At 49.2% G+C, this 23,358-nt stretch overlaps 3 non-coding genes across 3 annotated transcripts; all 3 read right to left on the reverse strand.

Annotated features, from left to right (window-relative positions):
• Positions 1–3,266: 3,266 nt before the first annotated feature.
• LOC136588933 (U6 spliceosomal RNA) lies at positions 3,267–3,373 on the reverse strand. The gene has a single exon (XR_010787722.1). It is a non-coding gene; the product is annotated as a U6 spliceosomal RNA (small nuclear RNA).
• Positions 3,374–8,035: 4,662 nt separating this feature from the next.
• LOC136588935 (U6 spliceosomal RNA) lies at positions 8,036–8,142 on the reverse strand. Its single transcript, XR_010787723.1, has one exon. It is a non-coding gene; the product is annotated as a U6 spliceosomal RNA (small nuclear RNA).
• An 11,573-nt stretch (positions 8,143–19,715) lies between these two features.
• LOC136588936 (U6 spliceosomal RNA) lies at positions 19,716–19,822 on the reverse strand. The gene has a single exon (XR_010787724.1). It is a non-coding gene; the product is annotated as a U6 spliceosomal RNA (small nuclear RNA).
• Between the last annotated feature and the right edge of the window lie 3,536 nt (positions 19,823–23,358).

Genomic DNA, 23,358 nt, shown 5'->3' on the forward strand with positions numbered 1-23,358 from the left:
CAAGCTAGAGGCGGTACAACAGGGTACTAGAGCCTCCATGCCGGCCTGTATCACATCTTGTATCCAAGCTAGAGGCGGTACAACAGGGTACTAGAGCCTCCATGCCCGCCCGTATCACATCTTGTATCCAAGCTACAGGTGGTACAACAGGGTACTAGAGCCTCCATGCCTGTCTGTATCACATCTTGTATCCAAGCTAGAGGCAGTACAACAGGGTACTAGAGCCTCCATGCCCGCCCGTATCACATCTTGTATCCAAGCTAGAGGCGGTACAACAGGGTACTAGAGCCTCCATCCCCGCCCGTATCACATCTTGTATCCAAGCTAGAGGCGGTACAGCAGGGTACTAGAGCCTCCATGCCTGCCTGTATCACATCTTGTATCCAAGCTAGAGGCAGTACAACAGGGTACTAGAGCCTCCATGCCTGTCTGTATCACATCTTGTATCCAAGCTAGAGGTGGTACAACAGGGTATTAGAGCCTCCATGCCTGTCTATATCACATCTTGTATCCAAGCTAGAGGCGGTACAACAGGGTACTAGAGCCTCCATGCCCACCTGTATCACATCTTGTATCCAAGCTAGAGGCGGTACAACAGGGTACTAGAGCCTCCATGCCCGCCCGTATCACATCTTGTATCCAACCTAGAGGCGGTACAACAGGGTACTAGAGCCTCCATGCCCGCCCGTATCACATCTTGTATCCAAGCTAGAGGCGGTACAACAGGGTACTAGAGCCTCTATGCCCGCCTGTATCACATCTTGTATCCAAGCTAGAGGCGGTACAACAGGGTACTAGAGCCTCTATGCCTGCCTGTATCACATCTTGTATCCAAGCTAGAGGCGGTACAACAGGGTACTAGAGCCTCCATGCCCGCCTGTATCACATCTTGTATCCAAGCTAGAGGCAGTACAACAGGATACTAGAGCATCCATGCCCACCTGTATCACATCTTGTATCCAAGCTAGAGGCGGTACAACAGGGTACTAGAGCCTCCATGCCCGCCTGTATCACATCTTGTATCCAAGCTAGAGGCGGTACAACAGGGTACTAGAGCCTCCATGCCCGCCCGTATCACATCTTGTATCCAAGCTAGAGGTGGTACAACAGGGTACTAGAGCCTCCATGCCCGCCTGTATCACATCTTGTATCCAAGCTTGAGGCAGTACAACAGGGTACTAGAGCCTCCATGCCCGCCCGTATCACATCTTGTATCCAAGCTAGAGGCGGTACAACAGGGTACTAGAGCCTCCATGCCCGCCTGTATCACATCTTGTATCCAACCTAGAGGCGGTACTACAGGGTACTAGAGCCTCCATGCCTGTCTTTATCACATCTTGTATCCAAGCTAGAGGTGGTACAACAGGGTATTAGAGCCTCCATGCCTATCTATATCACATCTTGTATCCAAGCTAGAGGCGGTACAACAGGGTACTAGAGCCTCCATGCCCACCTGTATCACATCTTGTATCCAAGCTAGAGGCGGTACAACAGGGTACTAGAGCCTCCATGCCGGCCTGTATCACATCTTGTATCCAAGCTAGAGGCGGTACAACAGGGTACTAGAGCCTCCATGCCCACCTGTATCACATCTTGTATCCAAGCTAGAGGCGGTACAACAGGGTACTAGAGCCTCCATGCCCACCTGTATCACATCTTGTATCCAAGCTAGAGGCGGTACAACAGGGTACTAGAGCCTCCATGCCCGCCCGTATCACATCTTGTATCCAAACTAGAGGCAGTACAACAGTGTACTAGAACCTCCATGCCCGCCCGTATCACATCTTGTATCCAAGCTAGAGGCGGTATAACAGGGTACTAGAGCCTCCATGCCCACCTGTATCACATCTTGTATCCAAGCTAGAGGCAGTACTACAGGGTACTAGAGCCTCAATGCCTGTCTGTATCACATCGTGTATCCAAGCTAGAGGTGGTACAACAGGGTATTAGAGCCTCCATGCCTGTCTATATCACATCTTGTATCCAAGCTAGAGGCGGTACAACAGGATACTAGAGCCTCCATGCCCACCTGTATCACATCTTGTATCCAAGCTAGAGGCGGTACAACAGGGTACTAGAGCCTCCATGCCCGCCCGTATCACATCTTGTATCCAAGCTAGAGGCGGTACAACAGGGTACTAGAGCCTCCATGCCCGCCCGTATCACATCTTGTATCCAAGCTAGAGGCAGTACAACAGGGTACTAGAGCCTCCATGCCTGTCTGTATCACATCTTGTATCCAAGCTAGAGGTAGTACAACAGGGTATTAGAGCCTCCATGCCTGTCTATATCACATCTTGTATCCAAGCTAGAGGCGGTACAACAGGGTACTAGAGCCTCTATGCCCGCCTGTATCACATCTTGTATCCAAGCTAGAGGCGGTACAACAGGGTACTAGAGCCTCTATGCCTGCCTGTATCACATCTTGTATCCAAGCTAGAGGCGGTACAACAGGGTACTAGAGCCTCCATGCCCGCCTGTATCAAATCTTGTATCTAAGCTAGAGGCGGTACAACAGGGTACTGGAGTCTTCGTTCAAGGCATCAGTTTTCCGCAATAAGGGTGGTTTCACACAGGCAAGAAAATCGTGCGATTTTCGCCTGATGCGATAGTCAGTAAAAAAGCAGATTATGAAACCAACGGTTTCCTTCCCATCTGCGATGTTTTCACTGATGTGATGTTGAGAGAACAAAAAATAACGGCTGCTCTATCTTTCTGCGATGTGCGATTCTTTTTATCTCCCAGGTTTCGCTATGGAGCCGCTCCTTTTTATCGCCTCGCAATGCAACAAGATTGTGTTACGATGCAATTTTGATAATGGAAAGTCCTATTCATTTTCGCAATAAAAAATTGTACATTTTTTATCGCGCAATTTTATTGTGGCCGTCAGCACTGCGATGGGAGATTATTCTAAAAAAAAAGCATTGCTGGCAACCAAATATTGCAGACACAAAATAGGGGGTCGCCCGTGTGAAAGTCGCCTAAATGATCCTTTTACTCCGATATTGTAATCACTCACTTATAACAACGTTACAATCACACAGACAAAAGTGTCATCCCACAACTTCTGGGGGGGGTTACACTGTACGTGGTTATGGCGCCTCGGGTACATTTGCTGTATGCCTGTAGTCACATGGCACAAAAAATACACCTTTTAGTGGTGGCACCGTGAGACAATTATTATTATTACTCCAAGTTAAAACCTATAAGGAGAAAAAAATGTTATGTTAGAATTTTTTTTAAAATTCTAATTGAAGAATCGGTGCAAAAATATGGAACGCCTCACGAATTTGCGTGTCATCCTTGCGCAGGGGCCATGCTAATCTTCTCTGTATCGTTCCAATTTTAGTATATGTGCTGCCGAAGCAAGCACGATACTGCAGACAGCCCCGGCGGTATTTATGGTCCCGCGGGAGAGAAGTTCTTACATTGTGGAGAGATTACTTTTATAAATTAAAAATAATGTATCCTGCTGTGATATTTTACCTAATATGTCATGCCTGTAATAATAAAACCCATTAATATAGAGTATTTTGGCCAAACTGAAGAGCATTTTGTGACAATGTTATATGCAAATGAGAAGAAGCCGCAGTGCATGCTGGGAAGAATGCTGGTCTCGGAATACGGACCTTGTACCACAGAAGGCGCAGCTGGTGTGGAATGTACTGCGGATGACTGCAGCGTTCTGCTTCCATCAGGAGAGCAGCTGCTCACTGCTGCACCACTGGCTGACGGTCACATTAGGACGTGATTGCCGGCTCACGCCTACTGCTGCTGGACGTGGCGCTATAGCATTAGGGCTGGGCGTGCAGCAGTGCAGCGCCTTCTGCCCACCGGTCTGCCCTGGCCGGAGTACAGCGATGCGTGCCCTTACCTATCAGCTGACAAGTGTGCTCGGCCGCACACACAAGGAGGTCACAGGAATGTCCCACAACATTGTCACACTTCCGTGGCTGCCAGGTCAAATTTATCACCAAGATAACATGTATGGGACCATCTGGGAGACCAACTTCTACAACCTACAACTTTGCATGATCTAAAGGTTCAGTTACATAGCAAATGTGCAGCAATATGCCACAGGATACCATACAGAACCTGTATGCCGCCATGCCCGCCAGTATCACATCTGGTATACAAACTAGAGGCAGTGCAACAGGGTACTAGAGCCTCCATGCCCACCCGTATCACATCTGGTATCCAAGCTAGAGGCAGTGCAACAGGGTACTAGAGCCTCCATGCCCACCTGTATTACATCTTGTATCCAAGCTACAGGTGGTACAACAGGGTACTAGAGCCTCCATGCCTGTCTGTATCACATCTTGTATCCAAGCTAGAGGCAGTACAACAGGGAACTAGAGCCTCCATGCCCACCCGTATCACATCTGGTATCCAAGCTAGAGGCAGTGCAACAGGGTACTAGAGTCTCCATGCCCACCCGTATCACATCTTGTATCCAAGCTACAGGTGGTACAACAGGGTACTAGAGCCTCCATGCCTGCCTGTATCACATCTTGTATCCAAGCTAGAGGTGGTACAACAGGGTACTAGAGCCTCCATGCCTGCCTGTATCACATCTTGTATCCAAGCTAGAGGTGGTACAACAGGGGACTAGAGCCTCCATGCCTGTCTGTATCACATCTTGTATCCAAGCTAGAGGCAGTACAACAGGGTACTAGAGCCTCCATGCCCGCCCGTATCACATCTTGTATCCAAGCTAGAGGCGGTACAACAGGGTACTAGAGCCTCCATGCCCGCCTGTATCACATCTTGTATCCAACCTAGAGGCGGTACTACAGGGTACTAGAGCCTCCATGCCTGTCTGTATCACATCTTGTATCCAAGATAGAGGTGGTACAACAGGGTATTAGAGCCTCCATGCCTATCTATATCACATCTTGTATCCAAGCTAGAGGCGGTACAACAGGGTACTAGAGCCTCCATGCCCACCTGTATCACATCTTGTATCCAAGCTAGAGGCGGTACAACAGGGTACTAGAGCCTCCATGCCGGCCTGTATCACATCTTGTATCCAAGCTAGAGGCGGTACAACAGGGTACTAGAGCCTCCATGCCCGCCCGTATCACATCTTGTATCCAAGCTACAGGTGGTACAACAGGGTACTAGAGCCTCCATGCCTGTCTGTATCACATCTTGTATCCAAGCTAGAGGCAGTACAACAGTGTACTAGAGCCTCCATGCCCGCCCGTATCACATCTTGTATCCAAGCTAGAGGCGGTACAACAGGGTACTAGAGCCTCCATGCCCGCCCGTATCACATCTTGTATCCAAGCTAGAGGCGGTACAACAGGGTACTATTGCCTCCATGCCTGCCTGTATCACATCTTGTATCCAAGCTAGAGGTGGTACAACAGGGTATTAGAGCCTCCATGCCTGTCTATATCACATCTTGTATCCAAGCTAGAGGCGGTACAACAGGGTACTAGAGCCTCCATGCCCACCTGTATCACATCTTGTATCCAAGCTAGAGGCGGTACAACAGGGTACTAGAGCCTCCATGCCCGCCCGTATCACATCTTGTATCCAAGCTAGAGGCGGTACAACAGGGTACCAGAGCCTCCATGTCCGCCTGTATCACATCTTGTATCCAAGCTAGAGGCGGTACTACAGGGTACTAGAGCCTCCATGCCCGCCCGTATCACATCTTGTATCCAAGCTAGAGGCGGTACAACAGGGTACTAGAGCCTCCATGCCCGCCTGTATCACATCTTGTATCCAAGCTAGAGGCAGTACAACAGGGTACTAGAGCCTCCATGACCGCCCGTATCACATCTTGTATCCAAGCTAGAGGCGGTACAACAGGGTACTAGAGCCTCCATGCCCGCCTGCATCACATCTTGTATCCAACCTAGAGGCGGTACTACAGGGTACTAGAGCCTCCATGCCTGTCTGTATCACATCTTGTATCCAAGCTAGAGGTGGTACAACAGGGTATTAGAGCCTCCATGCCTATCTATATCACATCTTGTATCCAAGCTAGAGGCGGTACAACAGGGTACTAGAGCCTCCATGCCCACCTGTATCACATCTTATATCCAAGCTAGAGGTGGTACAACAGGGTATTAGAGCCTCCATGCCTGTCTATATCACATCTTGTATCCAAGCTAGAGGCGGTACAACAGGGTACTAGAGCCTCCATGCCCACCTGTATCACATCTTGTATCCAAGCTAGAGGCGGTACAACAGGGTACTAGAGCCTCCATGCCCGCCCGTATCACATCTTGTATCCAACCTAGAGGCGGTACAACAGGGTACTAGAGCCTCCATGCCCGCCCGTATCACATCTTGTATCCAAGCTAGAGGCGGTACAACAGGGTACTAGAGCCTCCATGCCCGCCCGTATCACATCTTGTATCCAAGCTAGAGGCGGTACAACAGGGTACTAGAGCCTCCATGCCCACCTGTATCACATCTTGTATCCAAGCTAGAGGCAGTACAACAGGGTACTAGAGCCTCCATGCCTGTCTGTATCACATCTTGTATCCAAGCTAGAGGTGGTACAACAGGGTATTAGAGCCTCCATGCCTGTCTATATCACATCTTGTATCCAAGCTAGAGGCGGTACAACAGGGTACTAGAGCCTCCATGCCCACCTGTATCACATCTTGTATCCAAGCTAGAGGCGGTACAACAGGGTACTAGAGCCTCCATGCCCGCCCGTATCACATCTTGTATCCAAGCTAGAGGCGGTACTACAGGGTACTAGAGCCTCCATGCCCGCCCGTATCACATCTTGTATCCAAGCTAGAGGCGGTACAACAGGGTACTAGAGCCTCCATGCCCGCCTGTATCACATCTTGTATCCAAGCTAGAGGCAGTACAACAGGGTACTAGAGCCTCCATGACCGCCCGTATCACATCTTGTATCCAAGCTAGAGGCGGTACAACAGGGTACTAGAGCCTCCATGCCCGCCTGTATCACATCTTGTATCCAACCTAGAGGCGGTACTACAGGGTACTAGAGCCTCCATGCCCGCCCGTATCACATCTTGTATCCCAGCTAGAGGCGGTACAACAGGGTACTAGAGCCTCTATGCCCGCCTGTATCACATCTTGTATCCAAGCTAGAGGCGGTACAACAGGGTACTAGAGCCTCTATGCCTGCCTGTATCACATCTTGTATCAAAGCTAGAGGCGGTACAACAGGGTACTAGAGCCTCTATGCCTGCCTGTATCACATCTTGTATCCAAGCTAGAGGCGGTACAACAGGATACTAGAGCCTCCATGCCCGCCTGTATCAAATCTTGTATCTAAGCTAGAGGCGGTACAACAGGGTACTGGAGTCTGCGTACAAGGCATCAGTTTTCCGCAATAAGGGTGGTTTCACACAGGCAAGAAAATCATGCGATTTTCGCCTGATGCGATCGTTGGTTTCATAATCTGCTTTTTTACTGACTGTTTCCTTCCCATCTGTGATGTTTTCACTGATGTTGAGAGAACAAAAAATAACGGCTGCTCTATCTTTCTGCGATGTGCCATTCTTTTTATCTCCCAGGTTTCGCTATGGAGCCGCTCCTTTTTATCGCCTCGCAATGCAACAAGATTGTGTTGCGATGCAATTTTGATAATGGAAAGTCCTATTCATTTTCGCAATAAAAAATTGTACATTTTTTATCGCGCAATTTTATTGTGGCCGTCAGCACTGCGATGGGAGATTATTCTAAAAAAAAAGCATTGCTGGCAACCAAATATTGCAGACACAAAATAGGGGGTCGCCCGTGTGAAAGTCGCCTAAATGATCCTTTTACTCCGATATTGTAATCACTCACTTATAACAACGTTACAATCACACAGACAAAAGTGTCATCCCACAACTTCTGGGGGGGGTTACACTGTACGTGGTTATGGCGCCTCGGGTACATTTGCTGTATGCCTGTAGTCACATGGCACAAAAAATACACCTTTTAGTGGTGGCACCGTGAGACAATTATTATTATTACTCCAAGTTAAAACCTATAAGGAGAAAAAAATGTTATGTTAGAATTTTTTTTTAAATTCTAATTGAAGAATCGGTGCAAAAATATGGAACGCCTCACGAATTTGCGTGTCATCCTTGCGCAGGGGCCATGCTAATCTTCTCTGTATCGTTCCAATTTTAGTATATGTGCTGCCGAAGCAAGCACGATACTGCAGACAGCCCCGGCGGTATTTATGGTCCCGCGGGAGAGAAGTTCTTACATTGTGGAGAGATTACTTTTATAAATTAAAAATAATGTATCCTGCTGTGATATTTTACCTAATATGTCATGCCTGTAATAATAAAACCCATTAATATAGAGTATTTTGGCCAAACTGAAGAGCATTTTGTGACAATGTTATATGCAAATGAGAAGAAGCCGCAGTGCATGCTGGGAAGAATGCTGGTCTCGGAATACGGACCTTGTACCACAGAAGGCGCAGCTGGTGTGGAATGTACTGCGGATGACTGCAGCGTTCTGCTTCCATCAGGAGAGCAGCTGCTCACTGCTGCACCACTGGCTGACGGTCACATTAGGACGTGATTGCCGGCTCACGCCTACTGCTGCTGGACGTGGCGCTATAGCATTAGGGCTGGGCGTGCAGCAGTGCAGCGCCTTCTGCCCACCGGTCTGCCCTGGCCGGAGTACAGCGATGCGTGCCCTTACCTATCAGCTGACAAGTGTGCTCGGCCGCACACACAAGGGGGTCACAGGAATGTCCCACAACATTGTCACACTTCCGTGGCTGCCAGGTCAAATTTATCACCAAGATAACATGTATGGGACCATCTGGGAGACCAACTTCTACAACCTACAACTTTGCATGATCTAAAGGTTCAGTTACATAGCAAATGTGGAGCAATATGCCACAGGATACCATACAGAACCTGTATGCCGCCATGCTCGCCAGTATCACATCTGGTATACAAACTAGAGGCAGTGCAACAGGGTACTAGAGCCTCCATGCCCACCCATATCACATCTGGTATCCAAGCTAGAGGCAGTGCAACAGGGTACTAGAGCCTCCATGCCCACCTGTATTACATCTTGTATCCAAGCTACAGGTGGTACAACAGGGTACTAGAGCCTCCATGCCTGTCTGTATCACATCTTGTATCCAAGCTAGAGGCAGTACAACAGGGAACTAGAGCCTCCATGCCCACCCGTATCACATCTGGTATCCAAGCTAGAGGCAGTGCAACAGGGTACTAGAGTCTCCATGCCCACCCGTATCACATCTTGTATCCAAGCTACAGGTGGTACAACAGGGTACTAGAGCCTCCATGCCTGCCTGTATCACATCTTGTATCCAAGCTAGAGGTGGTACAACAGGGTACTAGAGCCTCCATGCCTGCCTGTATCACATCTTGTATCCAAGCTAGAGGTGGTACAACAGGGGACTAGAGCCTCCATGCCTGTCTGTATCACATCTTGTATCCAAGCTAGAGGCTGTACAACAGGGTACTAGAGCCTCCATGCCCGCCCGTATCACATCTTGTATCCAACCTAGAGGCGGTACTACAGGGTACTAGAGCCTCCATGCCTGTCTGTATCACATCTTGGATCCAAGCTAGAGGTGGTACAACAGGGTATTAGAGCCTCCATGCCTATCTATATCACATCTTGTATCCAAGCTAGAGGCGGTACAACAGGGTACTAGAGCCTCCATGCCCACCTGTATCACATCTTGTATCCAAGCTAGAGGCGGTACAACAGGGTACTAGAGCCTCCATGCCGGCCTGTATCACATCTTGTATCCAAGCTAGAGGCGGTACAACAGGGTACTAGAGCCTCCATGCCCGCCCGTATCACGTCTTGTATCCAAGCTACAGGTGGTACAACAGGGTACTAGAGCCTCCATGCCTGTCTGTATCACATCTTGTATCCAAGCTAGAGGCAGTACAACAGTGTACTAGAGCCTCGATGCCCGCCCGTATCACATCTTGTATCCAAGCTAGAGGCGGTACAACAGGGTACTAGAGCCTCCATGCCCGCCCGTATCACATCTTGTATCCAAGCTAGAGGCGGTACAACAGGGTACTAGAGCCTCCATGCCCACCTGTATCACATCTTGTATCCAAGCTAGAGGCAGTACAACAGGGTACTAGAGCCTCCATGCCTGTCTGTATCACATCTTGTATCCAAGCTAGAGGTGGTACAACAGGGTATTAGAGCCTCCATGCCTGTCTATATCACATCTTGTATCCAAGCTAGAGGCGGTACAACAGGGTACTAGAGCCTCCATGCCCACCTGTATCACATCTTGTATCCAAGCTAGAGGCGGTACAACAGGGTACTAGAGCCTCCATGCCCGCCTGTATCACATCTTGTATCCAAGCTAGAGGCGGTACAACAGGGTACTAGAGCCTCCATGTCCGCCTGTATCACATCTTGTATCCAAGCTAGAGGCGGTACTACAGGAGCTAGAGCCTCCATGCCCGCCCGTATCACATCTTGTATCCAAGCTAGAGGCGGTACAACAGGGTACTAGAGCCTCCATGCCCGCCTGTATCACATCTTGTATCCAAGCTAGAGGCAGTACAACAGGGTACTAGAGCCTCCATGACCGCCCGTATCACATCTTGTATCCAAGCTAGAGGCGGTACAACAGGGTACTAGAGCCTCCATGCCCGCCTGTATCACATCTTGAATCCAACCTAGAGGCGGTACTACAGGGTACTAGAGCCTCCATGCCTGTCTGTATCACATCTTGTATCCAAGCTAGAGGTGGTACAACAGGGTATTAGAGCCTCCATGCCCATCTATATCACATCTTGTATCCAAGCTAGAGGCGGTACAACAGGGTACTAGAGCCTCCATGCCCACCTGTATCACATCTTATATCCAAGCTAGAGGCGGTACAACAGGGTACTAGAGCCTCCATGCCTGTCTGTATCACATCTTGTATCCAAGCTAGAGGCAGTACAGCAGTGTACTAGAGCCTCCATGCCCGCCCGTATCACATCTTGTATCCAAGCTAGAGGCAGTACAACAGGGTACTAGAGCCTCCATGCCTGTCTGTATCACATCTTGTATCCAAGCTAGAGGTGGTACAACAGGGTATTAGAGCCTCCATGCCTGTCTATATCACATCTTGTATCCAAGCTAGAGGCGGTACAACAGGGTACTAGAGCCTCCATGCCCACCTGTATCACATCTTGTATCCAAGCTAGAGGCGGTACAACAGGGTACTAGAGCCTCCATGCCCGCCCGTATCACATCTTGTATCCAACCTAGAGGCGGTACAACAGGGTACTAGAGCCTCCATGCCCGCCCGTATCACATCTTGTATCCCAGCTAGAGGCGGTACAACAGGGTACTAGAGCCTCTATGCCCACCCGTATCACATCTTGTATCCAAGCTACAGGTGGTACAACAGGGTACTAGAGCCTGCATGCCTGCCTGTATCACATCTTGTATCCAAGCTAGAGGTGGTACAACAGGGTACTAGAGCCTCCATGCCTGTCTGTATCACATCTTGTATCCAAGCTAGAGGCAGTACAACAGGGTACTAGAGCTTCCATGCCCACCCGTATCACATCTTGTATCAAAGCTAGAGGCAGTACAACAGGATACTAGAGCATCCATGCCCACCTGTATCACATCTTGTATCCAAGCTAGAGGCGGTACAACAGGGTACTAGAGCCTCCATGCCCGCCTGTATCACATCTTGTATCCAAGCTAGAGGCGGTACAACAGGGTACTAGAGCCTCCATGCCCGCCTGTATCACATCTTGTATCCAAGCTAGAGGCAGTACAACAGGGTACTATAGCCTCCATGCCCGCCCGTATCACATCTTGTATCCAAGCTAGAGGCGGTACAACAGGGTACTAGAGCCTCCATGCCCGCCTGTATCACATCTTGTATCCAACCTAGAGGCGGTACTACAGGGTACTAGAGCCTCCATGCCTGTCTGTATCACATCTTGTATCCAAGCTAAAGGTGGTACAACAGGGTATTAGAGCCTCCATGCCTATCTATATCACATCTTGTATCCAAGCTAGAGGCGGTACTACAGGGTACTAGAGCCTCCATGCCCACCTGTATCACATCTTGTATCCAAGCTAGAGGCAGTACAACAGGGTACTAGAGCCTCCATGCCGGCCTGTATCACATCTCGTATCCAAGCTAGAGGCGGTACAACAGGGTACTAGAGCCTCCATGCCCGCCCGTATCACATCTTGTATCCAAGCTACAGGTGGTACAACAGGGTACTAGAGCCTCCATGCCTGTCTGTATCACATCTTGTATCCAAGCTAGAGGCAGTACAACAGTGTACTAGAGCCTCCATGCCCGCCCGTATCACATCTTGTATCCAAGCTAGAGGCGGTACAACAGGGTACTAGAGCCTCCATGCCCGCCCGTATCACATCTTGTATCCAAGCTAGAGGCGGTACAACAGGGTACTAGAGCCTCCATGCCCACCTGTATCACATCTTGTATCCAAGCTAGAGGCAGTACCACAGGGTACTAGAGCCTCCATGCCTGTCTGTATCACATCTTGTATCCAAGCTAGAGGTGGTACAACAGGGTATTAGAGCCTCCATGCCTGTCTATATCACATCTTGTATCCAAGCTAGAGGCGGTACAACAGGGTACTAGAGCCTCCATGCCCACCTGTATCACATCTTGTATCCAAGCTAGAGGCGGTACAACAGGGTACTAGAGCCTCCATGCCCGCCCGTATCACATCTTGTATCCAAGCTAGAGGCAGTACAACAGGGAACTAGAGCCTCCATGCCCACCCGTATCACATCTGGTATCCAAGCTAGAGGCAGTGCAACAGGGTACTAGAGTCTCCATGCCCACCCGTATCACATCTTGTATCCAAGCTACAGGTGGTACAACAGGGTACTAGAGCCTCCATGCCTGCCTGTATCACATCTTGTATCCAAGCTAGAGGTGGTACAACAGGGTACTAGAGCCTCCATGCCTGCCTGTATCACATCTTGTATCCAAGCTAGAGGTGGTACAACAGGGGACTAGAGCCTCCATGCCTGTCTGTATCACATCTTGTATCCAAGCTAGAGGCAGCACAACAGGGTACTAGAGCCTCCATGCCCGCCCGTATCACATCTTGTATCCAAGCTAGAGGTGGTACAACAGGGTACTAGAGCCTCCATGCCCGCCTGTATCACATCTTGTATCCAACCTAGAGGCGGTACTACAGGGTACTAGAGCCTCCATGCCTGTCTGTATCACATCTTGTATCCAAGCTAGAGGTGGTACAACAGGGTATTAGAGCCTCCATGCCTATCTATATCACATCTTGTATCCAAGCTAGAGGCGGTACAACAGGGTACTAGAGCCTCCATGCCCACCTGTATCACATCTTGTATCCAAGCTAGAGGCAGTACAACAGGGTACTAGAGCCTCCATGCCCGCCCGTATCACATCTTGTATCCAAGCTACAGGTGGTACAACAGGGTACTAGAGCCTCCATGCCTGTCTGTATCACATCTTGTATCCAAGCTAGAGGCAGTACAACAGTGTACTAGAGCCTCCATGCCCGCCCGTATCACATCTTGTATCCAAGCTAGAGGCGGTACAACAGGGTACTAGAGCCTCCATGCCCGCCCGTATCACATCTTGTATCCAAGCTAGAGGCGGTACAACAGGGTACTAGAGCCTCCATGCCCACCTGCATCACATCTTGTATCCAAGCTAGAGGCAGTACAACAGGGTACTAGAGCCTCCATGCCTGTCTGTATCACATCTTGTATGCAAGCTAGAGGTGGTACAACAGGGTATTAGAGCCTCCATGCCTGTCTATATCACATCTTGTATCCAAGCTAGAGGCGGTACAACAGGGTACTAGAGCCTCCATGCCCACCTGTATCACATCTTGTATCCAAGCTAGAGGCGGTACAACAGGGTACTAGAGCCTCCATGCCCGCCCGTATCACATCTTGTATGCAAGCTAGAGGCGGTACAACAGGGTACTAGAGCCTCCATGTCCGCCTGTATCACATCTTGTATCCAAGCTAGAGGCGGTACTACAGGGTACTAGAGCCTCCATGCCCGCCCGTATCACATCTTGTATCCAAGCTAGAGGCGGTACAACAGGGTACTAGAGCCTCCATGCCCGCCTGTATCACATCTTGTATCCAAGCTAGAGGCAGTACAACAGGGTACTAGAGCCTCCATGCCCATCTGTATAACATCTTGTATCCAAGCTAGAGGCGGTACAACAGGGTACTAGAGCCTCCATGCCGGCCTGTATCACATCTTGTATCCAAGCTAGAGGCGGTACAACAGGGTACTAGAGCCTCCATGCCCGCCCGTATCACATCTTGTATCCAAGCTACAGGTGGTACAACAGGGTACTAGAGCCTCCATGCCTGTCTGTATCACATCTTGTATCCAAGCTAGAGGCAGTACAACAGTGTACTAGAGCCTCCATGCCCGCCCGTATCACATCTTGTATCCAAGCTAGAGGCGGTACAACAGGGTACTAGAGCCTCCATGCCCGCCCGTATCACATCTTGTATCCAAGCTAGAGGCGGTACAACAGGGTACTAGAGCCTCCATGCCCACCTGTATCACATCTTGTATCCAAGCTAGAGGCAGTACAACAGGGTACTAGAGCCTCCATGCCTGTCTGTATCACATCTTGTATGCAAGCTAGAGGTGGTACAACAGGGTATTAGAGCCTCCATGCCTGTCTATATCACATCTTGTATCCAAGCTAGAGGCGGTACAACAGGGTACTAGAGCCTCCATGCCCACCTGTATCACATCTTGTATCCAAGCTAGAGGCGGTACAACAGGGTACTAGAGCCTCCATGCCCGCCCGTATCACATCTTGTATCCAAGCTAGAGGCGGTACAACAGGGTACTAGAGCCTCCATGTCCGCCTGTATCACATCTTGTATCCAAGCTAGAGGCGGTACTACAGGGTACTAGAGCCTCCATGCCCGCCCGTATCACATCTTGTATCCAAGCTAGAGGCGGTACAACAGGGTACTAGAGCCTCCATGCCCGCCTGTATCACATCTTGTATCCAAGCTAGAGGCAGTACAACAGGGTACTAGAGCCTCCATGACCGCCCGTATCACATCTTGTATCCAAGCTAGAGGCGGTACAACAGGGTACTAGAGCCTCCATGCCCGCCTGTATCACATCTTGTATCCAACCTAGAGGCGGTACTACAGGGTACTAGAGCCTCCATGCCGGTCTGTATCACATCTTGTATCCAAGCTAGAGGTGGTACAACAGGTTATTAGAGCCTCCATGCCTATCTATATCACATCTTGTATCCAAGCTAGAGGCGGTACAACAGGGTACTAGAGCCTCCATGCCCACCTGTATCACATCTTGTATCCAAGCTAGAGGCGGTACAACAGGGTACTAGAGCCTCCATGCCCGCCCGTATCACATCTTGTATCCAACCTAGAGGCGGTACAACAGGGTACTAGAGCCTCCATGCCCGCCCGTATCACATCTTGTATCCAAGCTAGAGGCGGTACAACAGGGTACTAGAGCCTCCATGCCCGCCCGTATCACATCTTGTATCCAAGCTAGAGGCGGTACAACAGGGTACTAGAGCCTCCATGCCCACCTGTATCACATCTTGTATCCAAGCTAGAGGCAGTACAACAGGGTACTAGAGCCTCCATGCCTGTCTGTATCACATCTTGTATCCAAGCTAGAGGTGGTACAACAGGGTATTAGAGCCTCCATGCCTGTCTATATCACATCTTGTATCCAAGCTAGAGGCGGTACAACAGGGTACTAGAGCCTCCATGCCCACCTGTATCACATCTTGTATCCAAGCTAGAGGCGGTACAACAGGGTACTAGAGCCTCCATGCCCGCCCGTATCACATCTTGTATCCAAGCTAGAGGCGGTACAACAGGGTACTAGAGCCTCCATGTCCGCCTGTATCACATCTTGTATCCAAGCTAGAGGCGGTACTACAGGGTACTAGAGCCTCCATGCCCGCCCGTATCACATCTTGTATCCAAGCTAGAGGCGGTACAACAGGGTACTAGAGCCTCCATGACCGCCCGTATCACATCTTGTATCCAAGCTAGAGGCGGTACAACAGGGTACTAGAGCCTCCATGCCCGCCTGTATCACATCTTGTATCCAACCTAGAGGCGGTACTACAGGGTATTAGAGCCTCCATGCCTATCTATATCACATCTTGTATCCAAGCTAGAGGCGGTACAACAGGGTACTAGAGCCTCCATGCCCACCTGTATCACATCTTATATCCAAGCTAGAGGTGGTACAACAGGGTATTAGAGCCTCCATGCCTGTCTATATCACATCTTGTATCCAAGCTAGAGGCGGTACAACAGGGTACTAGAGCCTCCATGCCCACCTGTATCACATCTTGTATCCAAGCTAGAGGCGGTACAACAGGGTACTAGAGCCTCCATGCCCGCCCGTATCACATCTTGTATCCAACCTAGAGGCGGTACAACAGGGTACTAGAGCCTCCATGCCCGCCCGTATCACATCTTGTATCCAAGCTAGAGGCGGTACAACAGGGTACTAGAGCCTCCATGCCCGCCCGTATCACATCTTGTATCCAAGCTAGAGGCGGTACAACAGGGTACTAGAGCCTCCATGCCCACCTGTATCACATCTTGTATCCAAGCTAGAGGCAGTACAACAGGGTACTAGAGCCTCCATGCCTGTCTGTATCACATCTTGTATCCAAGCTAGAGGTGGTACAACAGGGTATTAGAGCCTCCATGCCTGTCTATATCACATCTTGTATCCAAGCTAGAGGCGGTACAACAGGGTACTAGAGCCTCCATGCCCACCTGTATCACATCTTGTATCCAAGCTAGAGGCGGTACAACAGGGTACTAGAGCCTCCATGCCCGCCCGTATCACATCTTGTATCCAAGCTAGAGGCGGTACAACAGGGTACTAGAGCCTCCATGTCCGCCTGTATCACATCTTGTATCCAAGCTAGAGGCGGTACTACAGGGTACTAGAGCCTCCATGCCCGCCCGTATCACATCTTGTATCCAAGCTAGAGGCGGTACAACAGGGTACTAGAACCTCCATGCCCGCCTGTATCACATCTTGTATCCAAGCTAGAGGCAGTACAACAGGGTACTAGAGCCTCCATGACCGCCCGTATCACATCTTGTATCCAAGCTAGAGGCGGTACTACAGGGTACTAGAGCCTCCATGCCTGTCTGTATCACATCTTGTATCCAACCTACAGGCGGTACTACAGGGTACTAGAGCCTCCATGCCTGTCTGTATCACATCTTGTATCCAAGCTAGAGGTGGTACAACAGGGTATTAGAGCCTCCATGCCTATCTATATCACATCTTGTATCCAAGCTAGAGGCGGTACAACAGGGTACTAGAGCCTCCATGCCCACCTGTATCACATCTTATATCCAAGCTAGAGGTGGTACAACAGGGTATTAGAGCCTCCATGCCTGTCTATATCACATCTTGTATCCAAGCTAGAGGCGGTACAACAGGGTACTAGAGCCTCCATGCCCGCCCGTATCACATCTTGTATCCAACCTAGAGGCGGTACAACAGGGTACTAGAGCCTCCATGCCCGCCCGTATCACATCTTGTATCCCAGCTAGAGGCGGTACAACAGGGTACTAGAGCCTCTATGCCCGCCTGTATCACATCTTGTATCCAAGCTAGAGGCGGTACAACAGGGTACTAGAGCCTCCATGCCCGCCCGTATCACATCTTGTATCCAAGCTAGAGGCGGTACAACAGGGTACTAGAGCCTCCATGCCCACCTGTATCACATCTTGTATCCAAGCTAGAGGCAGTACAACAGGGTACTAGAGCCTCCATGCCTGTCTGTATCACATCTTGTATCCAAGCTAGAGGTGGTACAACAGGGTATTAGAGCCTCCATGCCTGTCTATATCACATCTTGTATCCAAGCTAGAGGCGGTACAACAGGGTACTAGAGCCTCCATGCCCACCTGTATCACATCTTGTATCCAAGCTAGAGGCGGTACAACAGGGTACTAGAGCCTCCATGCCCGCCCGTATCACATCTTGTATCCAAGCTAGAGGCGGTACAACAGGGTACTAGAGCCTCCATGTCCGCCTGTATCACATCTTGTATCCAAGCTAGAGGCGGTACTACAGGGTACTAGAGCCTCCATGCCCGCCCGTATCACATCTTGTATCCAAGCTAGAGGCGGTACAACAGGGTACTAGAACCTCCATGCCCGCCTGTATCACATCTTGTATCCAAGCTAGAGGCAGTACAACAGGGTACTAGAGCCTCCATGACCGCCCGTATCACATCTTGTATCCAAGCTAGAGGCGGTACAACAGGGTACTAGAGCCTCCATGCCCGCCTGTATCACATCTTGTATCCAACCTACAGGCGGTACTACAGGGTACTAGAGCCTCCATGCCTGTCTGTATCACATCTTGTATCCAAGCTAGAGGTGGTACAACAGGGTATTAGAGCCTCCATGCCTATCTATATCACATCTTGTATCCAAGCTAGAGGCGGTACAACAGGGTACTAGAGCCTCCATGCCCACCTGTATCACATCTTATATCCAAGCTAGAGGTGGTACAACAGGGTATTAGAGCCTCCATGCCTGTCTATATCACATCTTGTATCCAAGCTAGAGGCGGTACAACAGGGTACTAGAGCCTCCATGCCCGCCCGTATCACATCTTGTATCCAACCTAGAGGCGGTACAACAGGGTACTAGAGCCTCCATGCCCGCCCGTATCACATCTTGTATCCCAGCTAGAGGCGGTACAACAGGGTACTAGAGCCTCTATGCCCGCCTGTATCACATCTTGTATCCAAGCTAGAGGCGGTACAACAGGGTACTAGAGCCTCTATGCCTGCCTGTATCACATCTTGTATCCAAGCTAGAGGCGGTACAACAGGGTACTAGAGCCTCTATGCCTGCCTGTATCACATCTTGTATCCAAGCTAGAGGCGGTACAACAGGATACTAGAGCCTCCATGCCCGCCTGTATCAAATCTTGTATCTAAGCTAGAGGCGGTACAACAGGGTACTGGAGTCTGCGTACAAGGCATCAGTTTTCCGCAATAAGGGTGGTTTCACACAGGCAAGAAAATCGTGCGATTTTCGCCTGATGCGATAGTCAGTAAAAAAGCAGATTATGAAACCAACGGTTTCCTTCCCATCTGTGATGTTTTCACTGATGTTGAGAGAACAAAAAATAACGGCTGCTCTATCTTTCTGCGATGTGCGATTCTTTTTATCTCCCAGGTTTCGCTATGGAGCCGCTCCTTTTTATCGCCTCGCAATGCAACAAGATTGTGTTGCGATGCAATTTTGATAATGGAAAGTCCTATTCATTTTCGCAATAAAAAATTGTACATTTTTTATCGCGCAATTTTATTGTGGCCGTCAGCACTGCGATGGGAGATTATTCTAAAAAAAAAGCATTGCTGGCAACCAAATATTGCAGACACAAAATAGGGGGTCGCCCGTGTGAAAGTCGCCTAAATGATCCTTTTACTCCGATATTGTAATCACTCACTTATAACAACGTTACAATCACACAGACAAAAGTGTCATCCCACAACTTCTGGGGGGGGTTACACTGTACGTGGTTATGGCGCCTCGGGTACATTTGCTGTATGCCTGTAGTCACATGGCACAAAAAATACACCTTTTAGTGGTGGCACCGTGAGACAATTATTATTATTACTCCAAGTTAAAACCTATAAGGAGAAAAAAATGTTATGTTAGAATTTTTTTTTTAATTCTAATTGAAGAATCGGTGCAAAAATATGGAACGCCTCACGAATTTGCGTGTCATCCTTGCGCAGGGGCCATGCTAATCTTCTCTGTATCGTTCCAATTTTAGTATATGTGCTGCCGAAGCAAGCACGATTGTAAGGAGAATTTAATCAAAGTAAAATGGCGCTTTCTTCGTAGAACTTTTAACCATCACTTGTCATACAGAGGTGGTCACCTGACCCAGTAAGCCATCTTGTTCTTCGTCATCTTGTATATTTTGAAACATAGTTTTGGTGATGGAAGTGTTAATAAGGTTTTGTAACAGTCCTCGAATACATGGAATACAACAACAACCGCAAAGTACTAGAATGGAGGCAAATACTGACATAGAGACTAATGTGGAGTATATGACTTGTGACCAGTGTCCGAACAAGTTTTCCAACCAGTCTGTGAATGGATCGTCTATACCAGAGTTCTCAGCTAGTTCATTTGATAATGCATTTAACCCTTCCAGTGCTCGAGTAACACTACCATCAGGTGCTGTGTTATTAGGAATGAAAGTACAACAATATCCTCCAATCATTTTACAAACTCCTCCTTTTTCTGCTAGTAACATATCAAGAGCCATTCTATTTTGCCATGCAATAAGTGTAAGGTGTGTCCTAGTTGTTCCGCTAGGCCCTTGATTGCATCTCTTGTATAATTAACAAATCTCTGTTGGTTATAATATATATATAATCCAGTCTACATTTTTATTCACTGTTACCCACCATGCAAGAAGAGACTCAAACCCCCTGCAGCCATCCGATTTCTCGTCCCATACTCGTCCGGTACCCCCCTTGGGACCCCGATGGGTCCGAGGAACCTTTGGGAGAGGTGTCCCTAGTTCTCCGGACACGGCCCTTGCTGTTACCCTCGGAGGTCATGAGGTATTATCAGTTGTACCAAGCACAATCCCGTTAGGGGCTGTACCTGGCACCTGTTCTAGGCCCGGTCACCACACAACCATCACACATCTGTGCGTGCTCTCTGTAGCTCAGGCCATATCCCAGAGACAGCGTGCCCTTACGGTTCTCCTCTCCGCACAGCATCCCTCAGGCAGTCTCCCGTAGTCTGCCTTGGTCCCATTACCAGGTAGCGCGAAGCAAGTATAACCCCAGGATCAGAGGCAACAGCAGGCATTTGGTCCCTGCTCACAGGTGGAAACAGCAAACTAAATGTATAACATGGATCACTTATCTGTGGGGGGTAGGTACAGTTAAGAAGCTTAATCACACATTTTACGTTCATCACAGCGTGAGGACTTGTCATTAACTTTTATCTATCGTGGGGTCAAGTCTTTCTACCTCATATAATTATTAACATTATCTATACACAATATTTACTGCATAACATTAAGATTCACACAAGTACTACTACTCCAATCATCTGCAGTCGCTTGATCCTCCAACGTTAACCCCCCCCCCCTCAGGAATTTCTCTTATCAAGGAGAGGTGATGGAGTAAGATAAACAGAGCTTTAGCTGTGGCTGGACTCCTTCAGCTAACTGCAGCATCCTTGTGCTATCCTTCCCGTAATAGGGACACTCAGCTCTCACATTATCAACAACTTCATTATTATTATATCTTACATGACATTATCACATTGAAAACACCATTTAACAATCAAAATCACTGCAAACCAATCACAGAACTGACATGTACACAAATAACAGCAAGAATGGACGTTCCCTGTTCACACAGGTTTATACTAAACTTCATTCCTGATCATCTTCATTACAGGTCTATTCATTTCAAGCAAGCAGAGCATGGCTAGAGTCAGTCACACTCCCCCCCCCTCCCTTTTTCTCACTGAACTCTAAAGCTAAAAGGTGGGGGTGAAACAAGCATTCCCATGTAACAGACGATTTAACCATTTGTGAGCTGACCCCATCTTATAGCACACACCTCAGGTAGACAACATATCATCAACACACAGAGGACAATGATGGAGGGTTCTGACTATTCCTATGCAGTTCAGAGAAGGCACTAATCACTGGTGTTGTGTACTACAAGTGCAAGCATTGGGATGCCAGGTAGAAGGTACAGCTATGGGATGTAAGGAGCCAAGATGGCGTCTGGGCGGCGGCCGAAGGTATTACAGCAGGTACTAAAATGGCCGCAGGCCATGACTAGCACTAAGATGGCCACCAGGGACGTGGCCTGACTAGGAGTACTATCAAGCCAGGCAAGCACTAGCCACGCCTTACCCCTTTGTGTGCAATGCCAACAAGTCCCTCATCTGACACACAACTATAATAATCTTTGTGTATAGCGCCAACATATCCCACAGCGCTTACATAGACAGGGGGGATACAGAAAGACAGAAGGACAAACATTACAGAACCACGGTTACATAGTAATCAGGCAATGCGAACAATAGGGGTGAGGGTCCGGCTCCAACGAGCTTACATACTACAAGTAATGGGGTGATACAGAAGGTAAAGGGCCTGGAGATGTGCACAGTATGGCGGGGTGGAGATGTGCACAGTATGGCGGGGTGGAGATGTGCACGGTATGGCGGGGTGGAGATGTGCACGGTATGGCGGGGTGGAGATGTGCACGGTATGGCGGGGTGGAGATGTGCACGGTATGGCGAAGTGAAGAGTGAGGGATGCTATACACAGACAATGGTCAGACATTTAGCCGTGTGACGGCAGAAACAGTATGCCTGCAGGAGCGGTTTATGACGGCTAGCAGGGATTGCAGTCAGTAGGTCAGGGAGCAGATCTACCAGTATGGCGCTCGTCACCCCTTCTATAGAAGTTACACTCAGAGCTCTCCCAGCATCCCCCATGTGTAGGACGGCGCCCCCTCCTGGTCTTATACTCCCTTCGGCATTGTTTAGCACAAATAATACAAGACAAAAAATTTTTTTTTTAGAGTAGTTTGTAAACCCCTAGGCTGTGAACACTGTCCATATGAGTGCCACCATCCCCCCTGTTGAGACATGACACAGGCCATGGCTCAAAACTGCTGCACATCTGAAGAACGATTTAGGTAAGATAGCTTTTTTTTTTTTTTAACGGAGATGTACAGCCCATCTCACTGGATCCGGTCAACTGCAGCCAGAAGTTCATCACAGATGAGTCTGGTAAGAAGCGCTGTCAGAGATGCAGAATTTGAGATCCAGGAGCTGTAGGAGTTTGTCTGTTACGATCGTGTGGGCAGGCAAAGCACGGAACCCACATGATCATGACCAAAGGGGACACATACTGGTACTACCAGGGTCACACGGGGCTCACACCGGTTTCAGGCAACTGACCCTGTGCTACAAGGGAGGATGACAGTGGCCCTACCTAAGCGGGGACATTGCCCTAATAAGGGCAGCCCAGCGGTCTTCGGATCTGGGCCCTAGCTGATCCTAGGAGCCACACACCAGAACAGGATGCATTCACATGCCACATGACAGACCCAGAATACACTGCACACAAAATGCAACCACTAGTACCAGATTGGAAGCTGAATATAAATACCAGGTATTAGTTGACATGTTGTACAATATGTTGAAACTAGCAGGCCACTTCACGGCTCCTGGTTATACTGCTAGTCCCTACACTAACCAGGAGTCCAGCAGAACCGGACACCGTTCACACTGCACGCTGCAACAGGACAGGACACACAGCAAGCTAACACAAAACTGACAGAA

The sequence above is a fragment of the Eleutherodactylus coqui genome, chromosome 13, assembly GCF_035609145.1.
Source record: "Eleutherodactylus coqui strain aEleCoq1 chromosome 13, aEleCoq1.hap1, whole genome shotgun sequence".
Classification (NCBI taxonomy): Eukaryota; Metazoa; Chordata; class Amphibia; order Anura; family Eleutherodactylidae; genus Eleutherodactylus; species Eleutherodactylus coqui.